This window comes from Rhyacophila brunnea, unplaced genomic scaffold, assembly GCF_057557595.1.
Source record: "Rhyacophila brunnea isolate RB1 unplaced genomic scaffold, BYU_Rbru_1.0 scaffold_10, whole genome shotgun sequence".
NCBI lineage: Eukaryota > Metazoa > Arthropoda > Insecta > Trichoptera > Rhyacophilidae > Rhyacophila > Rhyacophila brunnea.
In genome coordinates, this window is record NW_028232752.1 from 40,536,112 (window position 1) to 40,558,361 (window position 22,250).

The 22,250-nt window shown below is 31.2% G+C and overlaps 1 protein-coding gene and 1 long non-coding RNA gene across 4 annotated transcripts in view; one reads left to right on the top strand and one right to left on the bottom strand.

Annotated features, from left to right (window-relative positions):
• The window catches only part of LOC147079196 (uncharacterized), a 454,759-nt gene that overhangs the window by 50,399 nt on the left and 382,110 nt on the right, over positions 1–22,250 (bottom strand). The gene's annotated exons all lie outside the window — the stretch shown is intronic.
• LOC147079198 (uncharacterized) lies at positions 19,370–20,942 on the top strand. The gene is made up of 2 exons (XR_015071480.1): positions 19,370–19,830; positions 20,046–20,942. It is a non-coding gene; the product is annotated as an uncharacterized LOC147079198 (long non-coding RNA).

Below are 22,250 nucleotides of genomic sequence, written 5' to 3' on the forward strand. Positions count from 1 at the left end.
AAACTTAATTAACGCAACCGATTATTCGGAAAATTTAAAATCATTGATTTATACCAAAATCTGAAAAAGATTTTTCACAAATTGACGTTATTGAGATTTCTCAATATAATATAATTTTAAGAAAAAATTTATCAGTATAAATATTCAAAATAAAAATAATAAATCGTTCGAATGCATGAAGTTATCTGAATGATTAAAATTCTTATGTCCTTCTTTTCGTTGGTACTCGTAGGCACAAAATCAATCAGTGCATCGGGCCTAAACGCGCTGTTAAAACTGGTAAAACGAGGGACACAGTTCTTAGTGTAAGAAAGTTCAATGATTCAAAAGTGATATTGATGGTGCACATTAAGAATATCATATAAACCTCAAAACGCAAGTATGTAATGTAGACACAAAATGTATACTTTTCCTACATCACCGACCGTCTCTTGTGCTGGGAGCATTCCCGGAAGATCTGGTTATAATGACGCGTAAAACTGGATAGACGATTGAATTTATATTATAGCTTAGATAGAAAATATATTCTATCTCGTGATGTCGCAACTTTACTAAAAACTTAACTAGTGTCTAATTTGTATCTCATGGAAATCGGGACGTCGCAATATCCAGAATATTGTGACGGACTTTAAAGTTCCCACCACCACCCGTCATATAATATGCACAGTCGTGGATATGCACGGCCGCTTTCCATGACGCCTTAAACGTGTCTGAAAGAAGTAATTTTAAGTGCTCATTCCATCCTGAGACGGAGCTGCACGAGACTGATGCTGCAACCATGCACCGTAGTGCTTAAAGAAGAAAGTTGAGAAAGATTTTTTTTGTTTTTGGACTGGCTCTGCTGTCCGCTGACGTTAAGCGCCCTGTGTACCCTACCCGCATACTGAGTGTCACGAATTGAAATGGATGAGTCTAAAGACTTCAGAAAGTAGGTCTTCCCTGTCAACCAACATATTATGCTCCCAGACAGTGTGATTGGCATCCTGCGATTCACGTCACAAACATCGTGTGGGTTTCTACAAGGCCAAGCCGTCAGAGCTTAGTGACAAAACCAGCTCGACGTGTGAAATAAGCATCGTTTAAGGAAAGTGGCTTATTTCATAATTAAACTAGGAAAATATACAAAATAATAAATACATATTAAACGTCATAATAAGTATAAGGTGCATGATTCAAATGATGAATTCAGTATATAATAATGTCACATTATGATATAAATACGATTTTAAAGGTCGGGTCAGGATATTATATTATTTAGAAAATGATTCAATAAATAATGATACGTATTATAAATAAAATCATGTACAATATTATACGGATTCGATTTATTTTATAGTAAATCCATGTGAAGTATTTATACGGTTTTATTGTCATTTGAACACCAATCTACGTGTTTTTGGAGCTATCAATTTAAATTCTACCCACGTGCAAATTCCTCGGAAAACCATTTTTTGCAGTTTAATTGTTATACATAATACGCCAAATTATCATAACCAAAAATGTACGACGATCAAAATTGTATCATCGCTTCTTGTTATATTATGGTATGCCAAATAAAGATTTTTTGTGTAGGTACTAAATACAAAATATTGATCGTAGATTCTTATCCTGATTTTCATTTATAAATGATATTGAATATTTATCTATTGTAATTATTTTTGTTTTTCGAGTGAAAACATACAGCTATTAATTAGTTATGTTACTTTTTTATTTCTTTATTATATTTCTGGCTAAACGAATGAAAAAACACTGGATTCTAAGACGCTCTAACTTCAGGCATTCTCTCCACATGTCCCGCCCATCGTAGTCTTCGGGACTTACAGTATCTTATGATTGTTTGTTGTTCAATCATCTCTTCCAACTCGTGGTTCATTTTTCTTCTGTAGTTCCCATTTTCCAACGTGGGTCCAAAGATTTTTGCGCTCGCTAATTTATTTTCCTCGTTTTGAGTTAAGTCTCACAGCCATAAGTGACCACTGGTCTTATAATTGTTTTATATATTAGAAGTTTACTTCTTCGGCCTAGAATTTTCGAGACCACCAGTCGCTTGCAGGCATGTCAGCATTTATTCCCGGAGATAAGGTGGATTTTTATCTCTTCTGCTGTCTTATTTTGGGTATTTAGGCTGGATCCGAAATACGTGAACTTGTCCACCCCTTCATATGCATGTTGTCCTATGTGTATATTCTGCAGCGGTACCTAATCGCGTGTGCTGACCATATACTTAGTTTTTGACTGGTTTATTTACAGCCCAGCGTTTTCTGCTTTTATTTTCATAGTGCCACCATGGTCGATAATCCTCTGTTTGGATCTGCTTGTAATTACTATGTCGTCAGCACAAGCCCACAACTGCGTTGTACTATTATCTACCCATCCTCTTACGAGCTATGGATTCCACCACAAGGTTGAATATCATAGTGGATAGCGCATCCCCTTGTCTCACACCTGATTCGATTTTGAAGCTTTCAGTTTGCTCATTTTGCACACTGACATATTAGTGCTATCGCATCCTAACGCCATAGATGAAAGAAGCCTAACGCGTTAAAAATACGATTATCGCTTTTATTTCTTCAATTATATGACCAAAGATCTCGTTTGAATTTTTTGTAAAAAACACTAAATATTTGATAATTAAAAGAAAGTTCTGAAAAATATTTATTTAGTATTGACAAAACTTTCAAAAGAATTATCACTCATAACATGTTTATATGACATAATATTATAGAAAGGCGACTCTGATTGATGCACTTCTTCCTCTTATTTAAACATAGCTTACATGTAATTTGTATATATGTAAACTATGTGTGTATATCGTATTATAATATTTCCGCATAGAGTACCTATTTATTGACTATACAGTTAGATTGATACTATTATTTTTCAGCCTGACAACACAGCAAGTGGTTATTTATACCTATATACTTATTTCTAAGCCTTGGCATTGCTTTTATTAATGCAAGGCAATCCACGATATTGATTTATTTCAAACAGTCGCCGTTAAAATAGACTGTAATGTAGTAGGGAATCCAATCCCGAATTTCGATCTCGGGATTTCGAGATTACAATTTGACGATCCTGGGATTGTCATTTTTTCGATAGTTGATATTAAATTGTTATATATTTATACAAACAGCATTGATAAAATTAACTTTAACGACAAAGCTTGGATGAAAAGAGTAGCATACTTAGCAGATATATTAGAAGAACAAAATAGGCTTAACCTGAAATTTCAGGGAAAGGAAACGAATATTATCGCATTTCACGATAATCTCGGGGCATTTTTATCCAAGCTGTAAAACTGACGAAGAAAAATAAATCTTGGAAACATTGCCATGTTTGAGAAACTTTGCAGTGTGGTAGATGAATCTGAAGGTGAAATAAATGAAAATTTGAAGGACGAGATTACTGGGCATCTCGTTACTTCCCTGAGCTGAAAGAAGAAGAAACTACATTGACACGAAATCCATTCTCTGCTTCCCTTGATATAGCCAGAATTCCCGATGAATTACAAGATGAATTTTTTGATTTGCGGAATGATTCCTCGGCACGTAACTTGTTTAATGAAAAATTGCGTACACAATTTTGGTGTGGTATGTATCATTCATATCCAAATGTGACAATGCTTGCCTTTCGAGTTTTAGTTCCATTTGTGTCTACATATCTCTGCGAGAGTGGATTTTCAACTCTTCTTCGTTTAAAAACAAAAGAAAGAAATATATTAAATGTTGAGAATGACATGAGGTTGGCGTTTACAAAAACCCGCGAATTTTGAGGCTGTTTAATAACATACAACTTCAACCATCGCATTAAATTAATGATTAAACATAATTTAAAATAAAATTATATTAAAAAAACTATTTTCGTTTTTTTTAATTACCTTATTTAAAATGCCTTTTTCAATTGTATCGGGGTCGCGGGTCACATGGTTTTTATAAAAAGGGGTCGCCACCCGAAAAAGGTTGGGAACCTTTGATTTAGGACGTTAATTATTGTTAATAATGAGTACATTCAATCTTGGATATACATAGGCTTAATGGAGTAAGTAATATTGTAATTTAAATAATAATGTGGGAGTAAAACAGTTTTACTTAAATTATATAAGAAAAGATAACAAAAAATACAAATTCAATTAAAACACTACAATACTGACAATATATATAATAAAATTCACAAACGTTCCGAGATTCTAACAATTCGTGGATGTGGTTGTATTAAATTCAATGATAAAATTAAAATATTTTTTGACCGTGTCCGATCCTAACAATATCATATTATCAGGATGGGCCTCCACAGAGTGGAGGTTTGTATTAATTTTTGTTTGCCATTTTCCCAACGGAAAACACGAATTGTAAATCAATAGTATGTGTATTTGCCAGACCCAGGATTCGATCCTGGGACCCACGACGTTTTAGGTCGACGCTTAAGCCGCTCGGCCATTCCAGCTGAAACCAATTTAAAACATAATTACATTCATAAAATTCGGCGTAGAAATAAGTGCGTGCCTACACGTCCGTGGCACTGGCGGTTAGACGTCGTTCATGTGCCAGCACGTCGGTGGGATCTTATTGGTTAAATAAACGAATTTATTATTTTTCTGACGTTGTTACGATTGCGTATGGCAGCAAAAAAAGTTATTTATTATCCGTGAGCATCTGGCGATCCCCTTGTGACATGTGCAGGTATATACACGCCACTAGTATAATGATTTTGTACATATACCAATTGATTGTGAATGATAAACCCGAAAGTTTCGGGATTATGTTTACAAATCCCGGGATTCATAGGTATCAAAAATTGTCCGGGATCCCGGGATTGGAATCCCTATAATGTAGGTATAATTAAAATACAAATAAATTAGTATGGCACTATTGACACCATGAATTATTATTAATATGCAAAGATGTTGAAGAAAATCGTTATTCTACAATCTACATTCTACATTCTACAGTATATTATGTAGATACATAATTATACCTAACTTTACGAAGGGGAATCTGAAACAATTCTACTAGGACGAAAAATTAAATAAGTAAGTTATTTTGAGTGTCTATTCCTTTAGTTTAGAGGCAGTTTTATATATTATTTAAAAAAATATATAATATTTATCGTCCAGGGTCTCACTGGTATAAGAACACATTAAATTGATATTACAAGCCTAAAATAAGTTTTTAACTGATAAAATGATCAAGTTTAAAAAATGGTAAAATACATTATATTATTAAATTTTACGTGATATTCTTAAGGGGGATGACATCAAAAGTTGTGATTTCATAGAGCCATCTATTATCCGAATTATCTCCTCGCGTTATATTAGAATCGATTCTAATCATAATCCAATATAAATCACCTTAAGGCATCTAAACTAGATGACACTGTAATTATAATAATTCAGCGCTCGAAATGGACCGGAACGCACGGGAGCGCAGCTCCTGTTCGTGAAACCCCCAAAATTATCGCTCCGTCTAGTGGAAAAAGTGAAGTATTAAAAATTAATGTACGCTACCTGTCGGATTTATAGTAAAAACTATATATTTATGACGTAAACCTCAATTTTTGGCTATGGCGTCGATAACATTATGCCCTAATCTTGCTTGCCACAATTTTAAAGATAGTCACGTCATTTGACCGTCTGAGCTTGGCAGGTATATGATAGATATTATGATACAAATAATTATTACATAAATAATATGGAAATATTTTCGGAAAATTATCAAGCGCTCCGGTTCGTAAAATCTTCCATTTCGAGCGCTGTAATAATTACATATTAATAATAAATATTTTAAAAACTAATATTATTACAATAATTATTTAAACAATAGTATATATATATATATATTTTAAAACATATTGCAAGTATTTTATTTCTTTATATTTTGGCATATTGGCGATGATATTGTTTACAGCGCTTACGTCCATGGCGATCAAGGATTCTTATAAGAAAGATCCTAGCGGAAAAATACGAAACTTGCAATTTGAGACATTTTTTTGATAATTTACAATTTCACCTGTATTAATTAATACAAGTATAATACATAATAATTTCAAACTTAAGTATTGATAATGGTGTTACAACCGAAATAGCTACCAAATGAGTTAATTTCATGTAGAATTTAATATAATTTATATTATCATTTTGTAAAACGGAATTCTACAAAGTTAACGCTGACTTAATCAATGATCTAGTTACTTCATTACTATGTTGTTCAATTTACTGCTGCGTGAAGGTCGAAAATGAATAGTGTTGGATATCTTTGCGAGCTTATCCAAAATAAACTGTAGACTTTGTATGTAAAACGTATGTCATTACTCATTACTAGGTATACTTACCTTGTATTTTCTCATCTTACATATTAACATTTAATGATAACAAAAAAAAAATATTAATGCCATTAAAGAGTGTTGTTGTAATTCATGTGTTAAAAATGAGAATAAAGCCATATCTCCTACATTATGTCCGTAGTTATAGCACTTTTTCAAATTATTGTTTTGTCAACACATGCTATTATATCTTCATTTTTTATAAAATTTAATAGATTATAGTCAAATATATTCGGTAAATTATTCAATGGAGTTTGTGATCAATCTGTAATTTTGGAGAAGTTGCAACATTTTGCGCTCCTTGTTTACCTTGATATTTGTACTATTATCTAAGAGCGCGATGCAGAACCATACTTACAGGAGCATGCATATAACATCAAATTACATTCGATCTATATACTTAATGCAAATTTGCATACATGAACATATATATTGGTGACGTCACATCGCGTCACACGTCAGTATTATGATCATTTTTTTTTTTAAATATTTATTCATAAATAAAATTAATGAGGCTCTCAATTATAAGTATATCGTCTCCGTTCTGGCAGAACACACTAACTGAAGAATACTAGTTTTGAGTAATTTGACTTTGAAGTTGTTAAAATGTTTGAAATGGTCTATCATGTGAGTTTATTAAGTAATCGTAAAAAGGATGACTTTAAAATAAAGACTGTTTATTTATTAAGAAGGTTTCCAGACGGTAAAGTTTGAAATTAGGAAGATTTTGGTATAACTAACTCAATATGTCATTTTTTAGAATTAGTGTCTTCTGCCAGAACAGTGAAGATATTATATATTATAATATAATATAGTAATGTGTAACGACGATTCTAACCAACAGAAAAACGTGTGATGAATTAATTTTTGCTGACAACTGTTTGTCTATAAAGCTACACATTTGCATTTTTTCATGCGCACGCCTGTACGCAGATAGTGACGTATACATTTTTATAGCTTTCTTATTACGCCGTTCAACCACTGAATATCTTCAATGCGGTTTGAAATTGCATACATACATTACAGCTCTTAGGCGGGTAAGTCTCTAAGATACTCGCCTAACTTTAAGGGGCCGATTTCGACAACCTAAGAGGCCATCCATAGACTGAAACAGTATGCGGTTGAGAAACCGTGTGCCATATTAAACTTATGATTTCTGTCCATGAGAATATATTTTCACTAAGTTTGTGCGTGTAAATGTATGGTAGGTATAAACGGATACGATCAGACGCCTTTAATATATTTTGTGAAAATATATTTCCATGAACAGAAATCATAAGTTTAGTATGGCACACGGTTTCAGTCTATGGATGGCATGTAAGTTTAGTGAGAAAAACATATAATTATTCTTATTAGAATTCTTATTAGAGTGGAAAATAGAAAGAACATGTGACGTGTTTTTCTTGTTAGAACGGTTGCTTAACGTCAACGGTTCTGCATTGCGCTCTTAAGGTTCATTCTTTTCTTTTAAAAAATGCTAAAATAATAAATTAGTGATAAGGATATTTTTTTTATTTCAAAATATAATTTTATAATAGCACATATTTTTTTCATCAACGATCTATCGGCTGGATATTGTCAGTTTCCACAAAGAATTCAACCAAAAAAAGAACTGGTAACAGCATTAAAATATTAATTATTCTAATTAACTAAACAATAATTAAAATCTCAAAAAGATACCTGCTGAGTACATTACTTGAAAAAGCCTAAGAAATATACCCATTAAATGGTAAACAGAAATATACCGAAAATCGTAGAAGTAACCTTGTTTTTAATCGAGCATACATCTTTCACCAAATAAATTACCTACACAAGTAGGTACTATTGAAAGACATGAATTTAAATTCCAATTGGTCCCAGAACGTTTCTAGGATTTTTGTAATCGATTTTTTAGACTTCTCCATAAAGAAGAATGATATAAATTCTGAAAATCTTGTGAATATTCATTTAGTTTTGATTAGATCATGGTTAAATTAAAAATGTGTTGTGACTTGTGACTATAAATAAAAATATTATATACCTACTTATTAATAATATTGTACGTTATGAATATTTTCTATATATTTCTAATTAATTAGCTACGTCAATCAGTATTATTAAAGTAAGCAATCGCAACTGACTTAATTGTGCATTAGATGAATACGCTCGTCAAAAGCCTTTCAAACAAATCGTTGTAAAGATGCAAACAATCTTTGGCATTGACGGACTACACTAGACTAACGATGTATGTATTTTTAAATTATCATCTTACAAAGATTTAGCAGTATACAAGATTTATATATGTACAGGCGAATTATATTAGTGAAGCCAACTGTAAAATTGGCAAACAGCTCTAAATAATAATATTTTTTCATTACAGCAAATAAATGGTGTGCTGAAATATTTCCGTCCTTTGTTACAGGTTGATAATATATTACTACATAAAAAAAATATTTAAGTTTCACATGATTCCATTTCTTAAATATGTTATGTACTTATAGAGTTACATAAAAGGAATTGTAGATAAACTTTATAATCAAAATGAAAACAACCCATCGCTCAGTAAAATTTCAATGAAAAGTGTTCTTTTAAGTCGTTATATTTATCTATTAATATGGTATCAGAATTTACAAGTCTAACCCTATACAGACCTAAAATATATATTATATAATATACCATTCAAATTATTTAGTTCATTTAACTACGTACTAAAAACGTACCTACAAGCAACATAGGTCCAAATATTGAATTATGGATAAGTACTACATACTTTCAATGAAATAGAACTTAACCCAATTGATGTAATATAATATACGTACCTTAAAGGCAATAGATTAGCATATTATAATGTATAGGTACTTGCGCATTAAACACGAGTATTACATAACTTCAATAGAGCTAAAATAACTTTAAGTACTATTAAATAAACTTAAAGGTTTAAACAAGTTTCTGTGAAAAAAATAATTCAAATGCCTTGTTTCGACTATGAATTATGCTGATTTGTAACATTTAACTAATCTTTCAATCACTAATATAAAATATTAATTATTATCTTTATTTTTCTTTCGCACACAGTTTGTTGGCATGTTGTGTGAATTTTTCATGAAAGGCATAAAAGATCTCAATTGAATCGTTCTGGCAAATCGGAATATAATAATTTACAGTTCAATAGGTAAAATGATTTCCGGAATACCCACCAATGCTATGTTTGAAATAATTACTTAAACGAATAATAAAGATCATCTCGTCGCCTTCCATAAATAAAATCAATATTTATAGCACAAATTATAAGTTTTCTTTTTAAACATTATAAAACAACCTTTTTAAAAAATAAAAGCAAACTAGATAGAATAATATTTTTACCTTAGACTATAGATACATATTTTTACCTTCAATTGAAATACCTGGTCATAGTAGGCAACAATTTGTAACAATTTGGAACACGCAAAACTCGTGATTTATATGGCCATTGTTAAGTGGGTAGAAACAAAAAAAATGTACCCCAGGTAACAAAACCTGTCTCAATAGACAGGGGTTCATAATATTATCAGCAACAAGCCATCGATTCCTCTGCTAACCATTTTGTTATTGATAGGGATGTAATAACGAAGAAAAAGTATCGAAATTTAGCATTATTTGTATTATTATCGAAAGAAACTTTCGATATTTGCAAGAAAAATATCAAAAAAACACCAAGTGCATCCCTTGATTCATTCAATAAATTAGGTAACGAAAACCACGAAAGATACAATCGAAACATGGCATCAGTTTGGACTAGATGGCATCGACAATTGAGGAAAGACACAAAGTGTCGATACTTTTATGATATTTTAGTATTTGACACGAAATTTTCTGTATTTTTGATAAACTATGATACCTACCTAATTATTATTAGGAGGTCTTTTAATCAATATTGTTTTGTGGTACATATTACATAATATGTTAACTTTACTGTTAATGCGATTGGGACATTTGAAATTACATACTTACCTAGTTTTCATAACAAATGGAAACCACCAGGAATACGTATTGATGAATACTATTAACAAATATTTTATCTACTAAATATATGTATTTATTTTAAATGTAAAAATGTCCAGTGGAATGGTTTATTCATATTGATTTAGTCACGAGCGACGATTGGTAACATTAAGTTGCTACCTACAGTATAAATAATATTTATTGTTCACCTAGATACCTATCTTATGTACACATTTCAGTATTTATTTCGATGACACGTAGAATTAAAAACGTAATAGAAATAATCATCGGAAAAACAGATTTTAATTATATTTAAACTGTATCTATAAAACATAATGCAAACGTGTATAAGCTCATATGATTAGCTTAAGAATACACACAGGCGTATAAAAAAATATTATATGTGCAAATGCCATTCATATAAATTAGCACGTATGGCCATATAGAAAAATGTGAAACTGATAATACTTACTTATTGGAATGTGGATTCAATTATCGATGTAAATAACAATAAGGCATTTTCGAGAAATTTAATCTTAAAAACGAGGATAAAAAAAACCACTATGTGTAATTAATTGAGCTTACGAAATTATTTTGCATTAAAAATGCATTCTATATGCCAAAATTCTAAATTTTCATGTGATTTAAATACATTAGCTCACTGAAAATGGGTAGAAGGTAGAATAGACATTACTATAATATTAACTTTAATTCAAAATATAAAACCACACACTGAAACTCCCGTTTTGTGGAACAATAATGCATGGAAAAGTAGTACAACGGCGTAAGAAAAATATGTGCCCATAAATAATTTATTATTATGTCGATAAAGCAATGTTGTAAAATTAAAACACATTGAACAGATATTATTACTTAATAATTAATTGTAACATAACTAATTATAATATTATACGAACTTTTAATTGAATGTTTACATTCAGTTTTAAAATGAAGTGTGACTTGAATATTGCAAACCAAACCAAGTACGCAAAAGCATTGATTTCACACTTAATTCGAATGGTTGAGTTAGATTAGTTTGGTTTGTTTGGTAGAAGGTTTATTAGCATTATAGGACAAGGTAGGCACTAAATATATGAGTTTACGTACCTCATGTTATTTTCTGTTATAATGCAAATACTAACAAATATTTAGATATCAATTTTCAATCACACACTCTTCCAAGTTCTGTTAGTTCGACCTACATGACCGTATAATCAGTCCATGTTTATACAACAAACTGATTGCAGTATGAGTATTGTGTTTATGGTCGATATACAAACGGGAAAATAATGCTTCCGCCAATTGTGGTAAGTGATTCATGAATTAAATTAAACCAGTTTACTGATAAAAAATATTTAACTTATGTAGGTAGTAGGTATATCAGATGTTTAAGTTATTATTTACTTGATTTAGGTAAGTCTCCAATGTTATTTTCTATGATAACGTCTTATTTTGTTTATCAATATTATATACAATTATTATAAAATATTAATAAACAGAATACAGAAATTGAAAATTTTATTCCAAGTAAATAATTGATTCCATCCTAACTTTTCTATCCCTTTTATACCAGGTGTAAGCGGATCCGTTCATTTTTTTTTGCCTGGCCATTCTGATGATGATATTGTATTTCGAAACAACTGCTGATATCCAACTCAAAATCTTTTCAAAATGTTTTCCTCAACATGAAATATTTTAAGAAATGAAATTGTATACATATCTCTCATTTTAAATGTATGGTCATTTTTTGTTTGCGCCTATTTAGATTAGATACTGTATAATAATTGACGTTTGCGACTAATCCAGATTAAAGCAAATTTAAGACATCGCATTAAAATAAATATTGTACGTCACAATCAAGTAAATTATAGACAGACGTTCTTTAAAAACTACTTGCAAACTTAAAGATAAATTAAAGATAAGATAAAAATGGATTTTAGATAATAACAATTGCATCCTCAATGGTCGTTGATTGATTGTATTTATCACAATACAATTAGGCAATAAAATGACCTATAAAACTATACAATCAGCTGTATTGGTCTTCTGAACTTAACCGGTATGACTGTTGTTATCCTTAAGATAATAATTAATATATTGTCATACGACTTGTTTTATCAAATAATATGAGCCATTATCAGTGTTTGAAATACCAGGTATACCAACCAACGTACCACTGTTTTTCAGTTTTCTAAACTAAAAACTTTCAACTAATAAAGACGTAAATGCAAGAAAAATCAAATGAAGGCATAAAACGTTTTAAAAAAAATCATTGCAGTCTGAGGTGTAGGAATAAGTATTATGAAGATATCGGCGATCCTTTTTTCGACCATTTCTGATCTTAATAAGATCATATGAGCCTCCACAGGGTGGATAAATTTGTTTGGTAAAAATGATATCTACTTATTTACGATACGTATTTTTTGCCATAGGTATGCGATCTAGAACATCGAGAACACTATAAGAAGATATTATTTACATTGATTATTGTCGATAATATTACAATAACCGGCTTATGACTGAATTCAAAGATGATTGATTGATATTTGGTGTTTTTATTTTATAATTAAATATAAGGAAAATCCACAAGTAGTACAAAAACAAAGGTAAATCCCGCCTCGTGTGCTTGGTAAAGTTCGCTTGTTCTCAGAAATCCCACCGCTGATAATTAAATTGATGATGACAGGTGTGTTGATTACTTTAAAAAACGCAGGTATGATATACATTTTATATTCTATTGGTTTACATATTAAAAATAATGAAGATATCATAATTTATATTTATCAAATGAATTATTTAATTAATTGTTTGTAATAATTCGTATGCATAAATATTTAGTAAAACAGTTTAACTTACGTATATATATAAGTATATTATATAACATCTGTGATGTACGGGTAAAACCAAAAAAGTAAGTGGAATTAGCATTTATTTTTCACTGCCGTGTGAAATCCTGCTTAAGGTGACGCATCAGTGAAACGCCAAATAATTTTCAACTGTACGCGCGACGAAATTTTGTACTCGCTTCGCATTCATTGAGAGAACGTCGAGTCAGACGTACGTCACTTTGCTGCGTGATGGCGACGGGCCAATTAATTCTAAAATCGTGTAAAGATGACTAAAAACGTTACCCATTTACTTTAAAAAGAAAACATGTCAATGAATATATTATTATTGTTACTAATAGAATAATAAACAGAACATAAAATGGACGTATGTTGGATTTATATGAGAAATAATATTTCGTTTGACAGGCGTCTTTTGCACCCGCGACCCGCAATCCGCACATCGCCTAGCAACGATCTTTTTAGACCGTGCCTCAACTAATGCATGGCCTTAAGAGGACGTTCTACAGAATTGGCCTTGAGAATTGAAAATATGATTTTTTAACATGTGGTCCATAATATCTGGTCTACTAGTTAATATAAAAAGGTCGTGTGAAAGTTGTTTGTGTCAATAAATTTGCTCTATGACTGATCAGACCAATGACATATTAAATGGACAACTCACTTCATATCGGCGCGCACGAGAAATTGTGCATGAAAGTCATTTACAGATGTATAGGTAGACGTCACGTGACCATATGACGTATCCATTTCCATTATGTGATACAAGCTTCGAGAATTTATAGTAATATAACCTCTATTGTAATGGCGTATTAGTGTCATTACTCATTACGTTAGAAACAGATTCTAGGTTACTTACGACTTCTCGGAGATTAGACCTATGGATTAGACGCATGTGAGCCCAGCAGATCGCAGGCGTCTGAGCAATGGTTTCTATCATTCAATTGCATTGAATAAACATATCTTAAAATGGCATTTTATCAATAGTAAATAATACTAACACATGAAAAGTGATATCCCATCTTTCTTGGAGTGCTTAGTAGATTTTTTTTACAATTTTTAACTAGACATATTGGCATTTTGTAACACAACAATAACGGCGGAGTCGAAATCTGACAGTCAGAAATTTTGTATGGGCAGACCCAGCGGTGTTGCCGGACCGTTTGCAAGCAGAATGTTCATTTGAGCGTAGGATACAGATAATAAAATATGAATTTCACCATCCGGCAGACCCGACACAAAGTGAGTGTCATTTTATTTTCCAGATGCTTCGTCCATATTAATGTCATTGGATCAGACTCATATTTCACATTTATTTCATCAGGGCTGTCGAAGACATAAATCATAAATAATTATAATTTTAAATTTTTATTTATAATATGTATTATTTAAGTTTTGTGCATCTAATGCCGGGTCCACACTGGCAACAAGTTAAGTTGCTGGCAACCTCGTTAGATTTTACGATAATTATGATGATTATCGTAAAATTTCTTAAGCAATTATGGTAAGTATCGTAAAATTTAATGAGGTTGCCAGCAACTTGTTGCCAGTGTGGAAATGGCTTAATATCCACTGTGGTTCACGTAGTGGCATGGACCTGGGGTTAACTAATTCAGGAAGTCAACACCCATGATAGAATTTTTTCCAGTTTTGGTTGCATTATACCTATTCCAAAACTCTTCTTTAAAATTCGTTTCCGATTTTATAAATGGAAATTTCTCGGTGTACATAGTAAACAAACCTACGAATAAAAAAAGACAAGAAGGAACATACTGATTCATCGCAGTAAAATCTGGCAATCAAATTCGCCATTTTGAAAAGCGACGATTTTGCGTAAACAAATATCACGTGGTCTGTACGTGTGCGGCAAACTTCGAATGTGTTTGTAATTTTGTGTATTTTATGTTTGTGTATCACGCATTGTCGGCCATATTTGCCGGCCTTTCTGATTACCGTGATTTGTACACATCTTCCTTCCTGTCTTTTTTTATTCGTAGAAACAAACAGTATTTTTTATTAGTTATATGAAGTTGGCATTGAATTTGTTATAAAATAATACACAATTAAAAGATTTTGAAATAGAAAAAAACACATTTCCAAGCTTTCAGCCGTGCTCACTCATGCATGTCATTCGTCATTTAGATAAGTATATACACATTTTGATGTTATCTTTGCAAAGTGCGAATGTAATGTTTTCAAATAATTGATATGGATTAATTATACCATCGTATTATTTTCTCGAAATCATAAACATACTATAATAGTATTTGAGTATCAACCTATGTTCAATTTGAATTGGGTTATAATACTAATATACCCGTATATATATCAATAGTATGTTTGCTACAAAATCCACCCAAGTTATCAGTACGTACTTGCACAGGTTTGATTAAAACTATGATGAAATTAACATTTTAAAAATATTAATGCTTAATATTATTTTGACAGCCCTGTTTTCTGATCGGCTTCATCTCGCAGGTGTTCATAAAATAATAATAATGCTCCGCGCGGCAGACAATATCAGTAATAATAATAATGTTTCTTGAAATAAAATCTCCGATGATTAGTGATTTTTGCGAAAAGATCGATTTAAATTAACGTAGTTACGACGCCGAGGTCCTTTTCATACTGAATTATATTTGAATGTCGAGCTCTTCAGCGGCCCCTTAAGTAAAATGGAATGTTTATCATACGAAAAATATTGTTGTTTGACGCAATTTCAATTTGCGAAATAAAAGAGAAAAAATAATTACAAGATAAAAAGAACTTTTTATATAACCACGTTTTTAAATTTTCTGTTTAAACATATAAACTTGACAATTTTATTTATTAATAAATACTTTTTTGTACTTGATAGAAATACTGAATAAATATAGAATACTGAAATGTCATTTTGACATTTCATATTGATTTCCATAGTAACGCACGTATATATTAATAATTTAGTTGCTAGGACTCCCTTAGCAACCAATAATAGTTTTACTTTTTACGATTTTTTCCGAAATAACTTTCTATACAAAACAGAATTAACTAAAAATGAATTCAATTCTGCTTAAAGATGGCTAAAATTTTTAAAAGAATGCATTGTCGTCGTTTTCTGATATATTCTAAAAGTTTCAAATGTCTAGCTAGTTGGGAAGTTAGTTAAAAATCTTCAATCTTTCAATACAAATCTTGGACAAACAAGAAAAAATTTGTACTGGACAAACAAGAATACGAGCTAATAAAAACGTGGTAAAATATAGGAAGAGCATTTTAACGAAGTACCTACTAATGTACAATTTATGTAATATAACGTCAAATAGCACACAGCTAAACACTAAGTTGCGGTGTTTGAATGGCCGCCATCCAGGATGCGCAAGAAGTCGGCACCTTGGACACAATGGGGATGACAACTAGACGTAGCCAGGGCCCACTCCGAGTTTTTCTGTCACGAATAATCCTAGTGACGCCGATGAAATAGTAGTTATAAAATGATTACTTCGATATAAAAAGGGGGTAAATTTTTTTAACGAAACATTTTCGATGCTTTGTTATACTTTTTATATTGATTTGCCATAAGTTGTTTAGATACCACCACACAAATAAACAATACAACCCTATTATTCGGTTATTCCGCCAATGTTAAATCTTTCCTCATAACTAATGAGTTAATGCTGTTACGTCGGTGGCTAAATTGGAAGCATTTAACTTGCTTATTCCAACGCAATTAAAGTCACGGGATTGGACAATAATTGAAAATTATGTCTTCCACGTAACAAGCGCCAAAAATATTGGGTTTTATTATTTCATTGGCTGCACAGTTATATTTCCGATCAATCATTAATCAAAAAATACCGTCAAATCAGGGCCGGATTCTCGTGACTATGAATTCATAACTTAATTTCACCGTAAGGTCGATTACCTGCGTTTAAACTTTAAAGTATAATGATAAAATTTTATGTACCTCATTACTAAAATCAATTCAATGATCCACAATGTGTTTTTTATTTTTTGCATATTGTCAAAAAATGTTATTTCGTGTACGTCGCAGAGCGGAGTGGAAGCGAAACAAACGCTTTATATCTTTAATTCATAATTATACGCGTATTCGTCGTTATGCATGTCGTGAAGCAAGCTAAAGAGATAGTAATATAACTTTATTTACACTATAGAGTGTCTATCAATAATACTATCTATTGGAATATGTATTAAAGTACTTTAACAAGATTCATTAACCAACTCTGAAATATAATTATTATTAAAATATGTTTTTAACATATTTCGTTTAGTCGGTAGGCTTCAACACAGAGGTTTTACCCTGGATCAGGCATGGCCAACTTAGCGATCGCGGGATGAATTTTGGTAGTAGCAGGCACAGTAGGTTATTGGCAAAGTATTTATATGTAATGGATGGTAGGTATTATTATTTAATTTGTAATGCCTAAGTACAGTCAGCCGTATCTAATAAAACACTTTTTATTTAAATACATTGAAAAATGACAATGGAAGAGTGTGGTAAACTACTGTCAGTTTTGATAATGGATAGTAGATTACAACCTACTTAAAGTTGGGCATATCTGCTTTAGATCAATAGGAAAATAACTCAAAAGTTTACAGCATGTTTACAGTTAAAATGATGCCATAGATTTTTTCTTTAAAATGCAATAAAAAAAAAGAATATGAAAAAATATTTACCAAATTTATAGGTTAGTTCCTTATTGGACTATAAAATTTCATCGACCATTGCTTAATTTTCCACAGAACTAACTCAAAAAATTACACTACACTAAAATATCAAGGTTAATTAAAAAAAAAAGTTTATGCACATAAATTTAAGATGCTATTACTTATATTTTGTAATATCTGACTTTGAATAAAGTTTTTGAGTCGTTTCCAAATTGATTTGAGTGTATTCACCGCCACAAGAGGACATTTCGATGTTCAATTCGAAGATCTTTCCTATTACATATCATCTTATTCTTTTCAGTAGACAGAGAAATATAAATATTATTCAAATATAATATGTAAATCGATAAAGATGATGAAATTGTTGAATATTTCCTTCCAAGACAAATAAAACTGCACAATCTCTTGTCACTGTTACGACATTATCAGATTCACCTTTACTTACAAACATTGTCATGTTATTTTATAACATAACACACTAAGTCAAGGAAGTCTTTACGAGGGCAACACTACGCATAAGTACGACCGGATCGCGCCTGCGCACGGGATAGTTTGTACGGAGTTCGTGACACTATTTCCGGCGCTATGGGAGCTAGCGGGCTTTTGACACGTAGGCGAAGCGAGAGTCGATCTCTCAGTCTTGACCTTTCGAAGGAAGCAGACGTCTTGGCCAGTTCCGAGCCTCGGGCCCTGGGCACAGGGCTTTCGATTTCCTGACGTTTTGGAGACGTGGACGATGATCATCTGAAGGACGTCCCCCCCACGCCAGGAGATCGGAGGAACTCCACGGTCCCCACACGTTCGAAGACGCACTCCTCGATTCCGTCCTGGAAGGAATCGAGGGCAGCGAAAAGGCTGAGGAGCCCTTTGTGTAATCGGTATTTATTGTCATTTTATGTTACGGTCCACCGACCGAATTAGCTTTTGGGTTTTTGTTCTAATTTATCTAAATATTGTATCGCTTTAGGTGCTCGTGATTCACTTAAGTAATTATACATTTTTATACACTGTAGCCCGCAAGTTATCTTATTTATTAATATACAATTGTTGCAATTTCTCTACTTGTTTTTCATTTAATTATCCTTCACTATTGTCTCTATGCATCATCATAGAGTGGCGCTCAAATCCGAGATATTTATATTTATTCCATCATTATGTAATTTATTATTATACAGGAACATCCAACGAATGAGCGAAGTAACCGGACAGGTAACTGAGGTCTTAGAGGTAATAAGTCAAACCATCCACGACCCTGCATCCTATTTCCCCGAGTCTCATGCTTATCCCTTTCCCTATATCCCCAACATATCCCTATTCCTATATCCCCAACCTATTCCCTATATTCCCATCCATACCTATTCCTATATCCCCAACATATCCCTATCCTATCCCTATTCCTATATCCCCATGTCAAACAATTATATGACATTGGCACCCAACAAGCATCGTGTTTCTTGTTGAATATTTCTTTTCCAAAACACGATGACTTACCTCCCAAAGACTACAGTTATTTGTTTCGGATTGTGAACTCGTTCGTTATTTTGTCCTAATTTGCTAAATTTTATTTGTTCCGATTATAAAACTTTAAATTTTGCTAGTCACGATTTCATACAATAATTGTTACCGTAACGGTATTTTGTTTTCAGAGTCATTAGTTCTAATTATACCGATTTTTGCCGGCTCACTTTTAAATTTTTTGGTTTACCGTCGTGGAGTTGCAAGCGAATCCGCACGGCGTGATTTTAGACGCATTTTGATATTTTTTTTATCAATAGTACTTATTAAACTTATAAATTAATTAATGACAAATTAAAACGTATTATTTGCGTAATATTTTTCTTAAAATTTTCTGGTTCGGTGGTCGTAACTATGTGTGTTATATTTTTCATATATTTATATAGTCTTTTATTGACTTACGCGGTACTTGCAAGAGACGTCGGACTAGTCTATGCGGTATGCGCAGGATGGCGATCTAAATGATAGAGATCAATACGTCAATTTTATCATTGTCCTTGTGGAATTTATTTAATTTTGTGTTGTAAGTTACAATTATTCCTTCGCAAATTAATATTAAGAGTGTTATATATGGTTTACACCTAATTTTGAAATACAATTTGCACATTTATCATCAATACATATTTCTTCTATAATTTATGTGATACCCACATTATTGGTATGGAAATGTCAATATTTGGGCATCGGAATTTGTGTTAACCATTGATTGTTTCAGCAAAAAGTTTGTTTTATGTTTAGTATGGTGCTAAAAGTGATTTAATAAAGTTCAAAGGAGAAGGAAGGATGTCAAACTTGGACGAGATCGACATGAACATTTATATACCTACTGGATGACAAGAATTATTAACCTCAAATTTGACAGAACCATTGGATTGAAACATACTATGTGGATGTAACACCAAATCAATTGGACAGCTGGATGAACCTTATTATGGAATGGAGTTTACAAAAGGTCCTTTCGTTCCATTTCTATATTGTGAATAATTAATAATTTCTATATCTCGAATAAAATCATTATCGGGTCTTTCATTTTAGTCGGCAGTCGCGCTGTCATCGATTATTTGAGTGATTTATTTTCATTCTTGTTAAAATTTGACACTAAATTATTCTGAATTCATTTCTTCTTAATTATTAACTTTCTATTCATTTTATTTTGCTATTACAATTAATTATTTGCGTCGGTAGAATACATTTATTTCGGATAATATGTTTTTACATTGTTTTTTCTTACTTGTTTGACAGTTCGATATTAGTTTTTTCAAATCTGTTCTTTTTATAATGTAGACAATTGAAATTATTAATTTCGCGTCCATTATTGATAAAATTGAAATAACCTTTCGTTCATTGAAATAAATTTAGTCATTTTTAATTCCTATTCAATTATTCATATTCCAAATTGATTTCTGGGTAAAACTTTAAACGTCAAGCGCGCTTACATTTGCAGTCGATAGATGACACCTTCATAGAATTTATTTGAAATATTTAATTTCAAGATTCTGTTCTTTCGTAAGAATGATTATTTATTATACATAAATAATTATTTTTACAGGTGAATATTTTTAATAAAATTTTCCTTCTTAATTCCTATATAAAAACTTCCGTCTACATATTTTTTTGAATCAATTTAATTTTTTCTCTCCTGTCAATCCTTTCTAATTTAAAGACATATTTTTTTTAAAGCTTTTTGATTTCATTCTAGATGCTTTCACTCAACTATATGCAACTTTCCGTCCTCTCCTAATTTTTTAAAAAGCATATAAGCTAACATTAATTAATATCTTTAAATTCTTTTTTTCTCTTTTCAAATCCTAGCAATCAGCTATTTATTATTCATAAACATTCAATTTACTTTCACTTAAATTATTAATTACATTCTTTTTGATTTTGCAATTTTTTTTGGATAAATAAAAAAAAAAATTATTATTTAAGAATTTTCTATATACGTGTTGCATACATGTTAATTTTGAATTTGGTAAAATATTTCCATTCATGTATAGTTGTTAAATGATATAATTAAATTTTTCTTTGAGTATTAAAATATTTTTCTTTCAAATACAATCTTGAATGGATATTTAATTACATTTACATTTGAACTAACTAAATTATTTTTTCTTTCAATTTAACTTGAATTTAATAATTGATTATTTTTTTTGCTTGTTCACCATGCTTATTTCAATGGGCAAATTTTTCTTTAAAAATGCTGATATTTTAATTTATTATCAACTATGTTTGAAACTTTTAGGAGTTGTCAAACCTTCATTCATTATGACACACACTCTGTCAAATATTTTTTCTTTTATTATTATGGAAAGGTGTGTTTCCGTGCTAATGACACTCAACAAATTATTTTGAATTTTGTCAGGGCCGCATTTTAATAATGCCTATTTATTAATATTCAATTTTGTCGTGAAGGAATTTTGTACTGTTTTGTCTTTTGTCTATTACACACCTCAGATATTTATAAATTATAATTATTATTTTTGCTCTTTTACAAGCTTCTTTTTTGGATTGATTTTCTTTTTATCGAATTAATTATCGCAAATTTTATACATATATTATGTCATTGAGTAATATTTTCTATTATAAAATTCTATATTTCTTTATTTCAATTTCTTTGTGAATTTTTACTCACCTATGGTAAACTATTTCAGTTACTGACTTCTTTCCTGCATATGGCAATACACCCTTGTTCCGGTGAACGTCCATCGCAAAGGTGGTGGTTGCAGACCTTTCGGGAAGGAGGCCTACTCAATTCATACCACACATTCAGCATCTGGACCTACTTTTGGTAAACAAGCATAGTTCTAAAATACTACCATAGTGCCAGGATGAGAGTTATGGTGTTCCCGGAAGACGCAACCGCTGTCTTAGCGTTTGGAAGGGCCTGTCAGTTTGGTTACCTAGTGATATAATATCTATATTTAAAATTACCTACAATTGTCT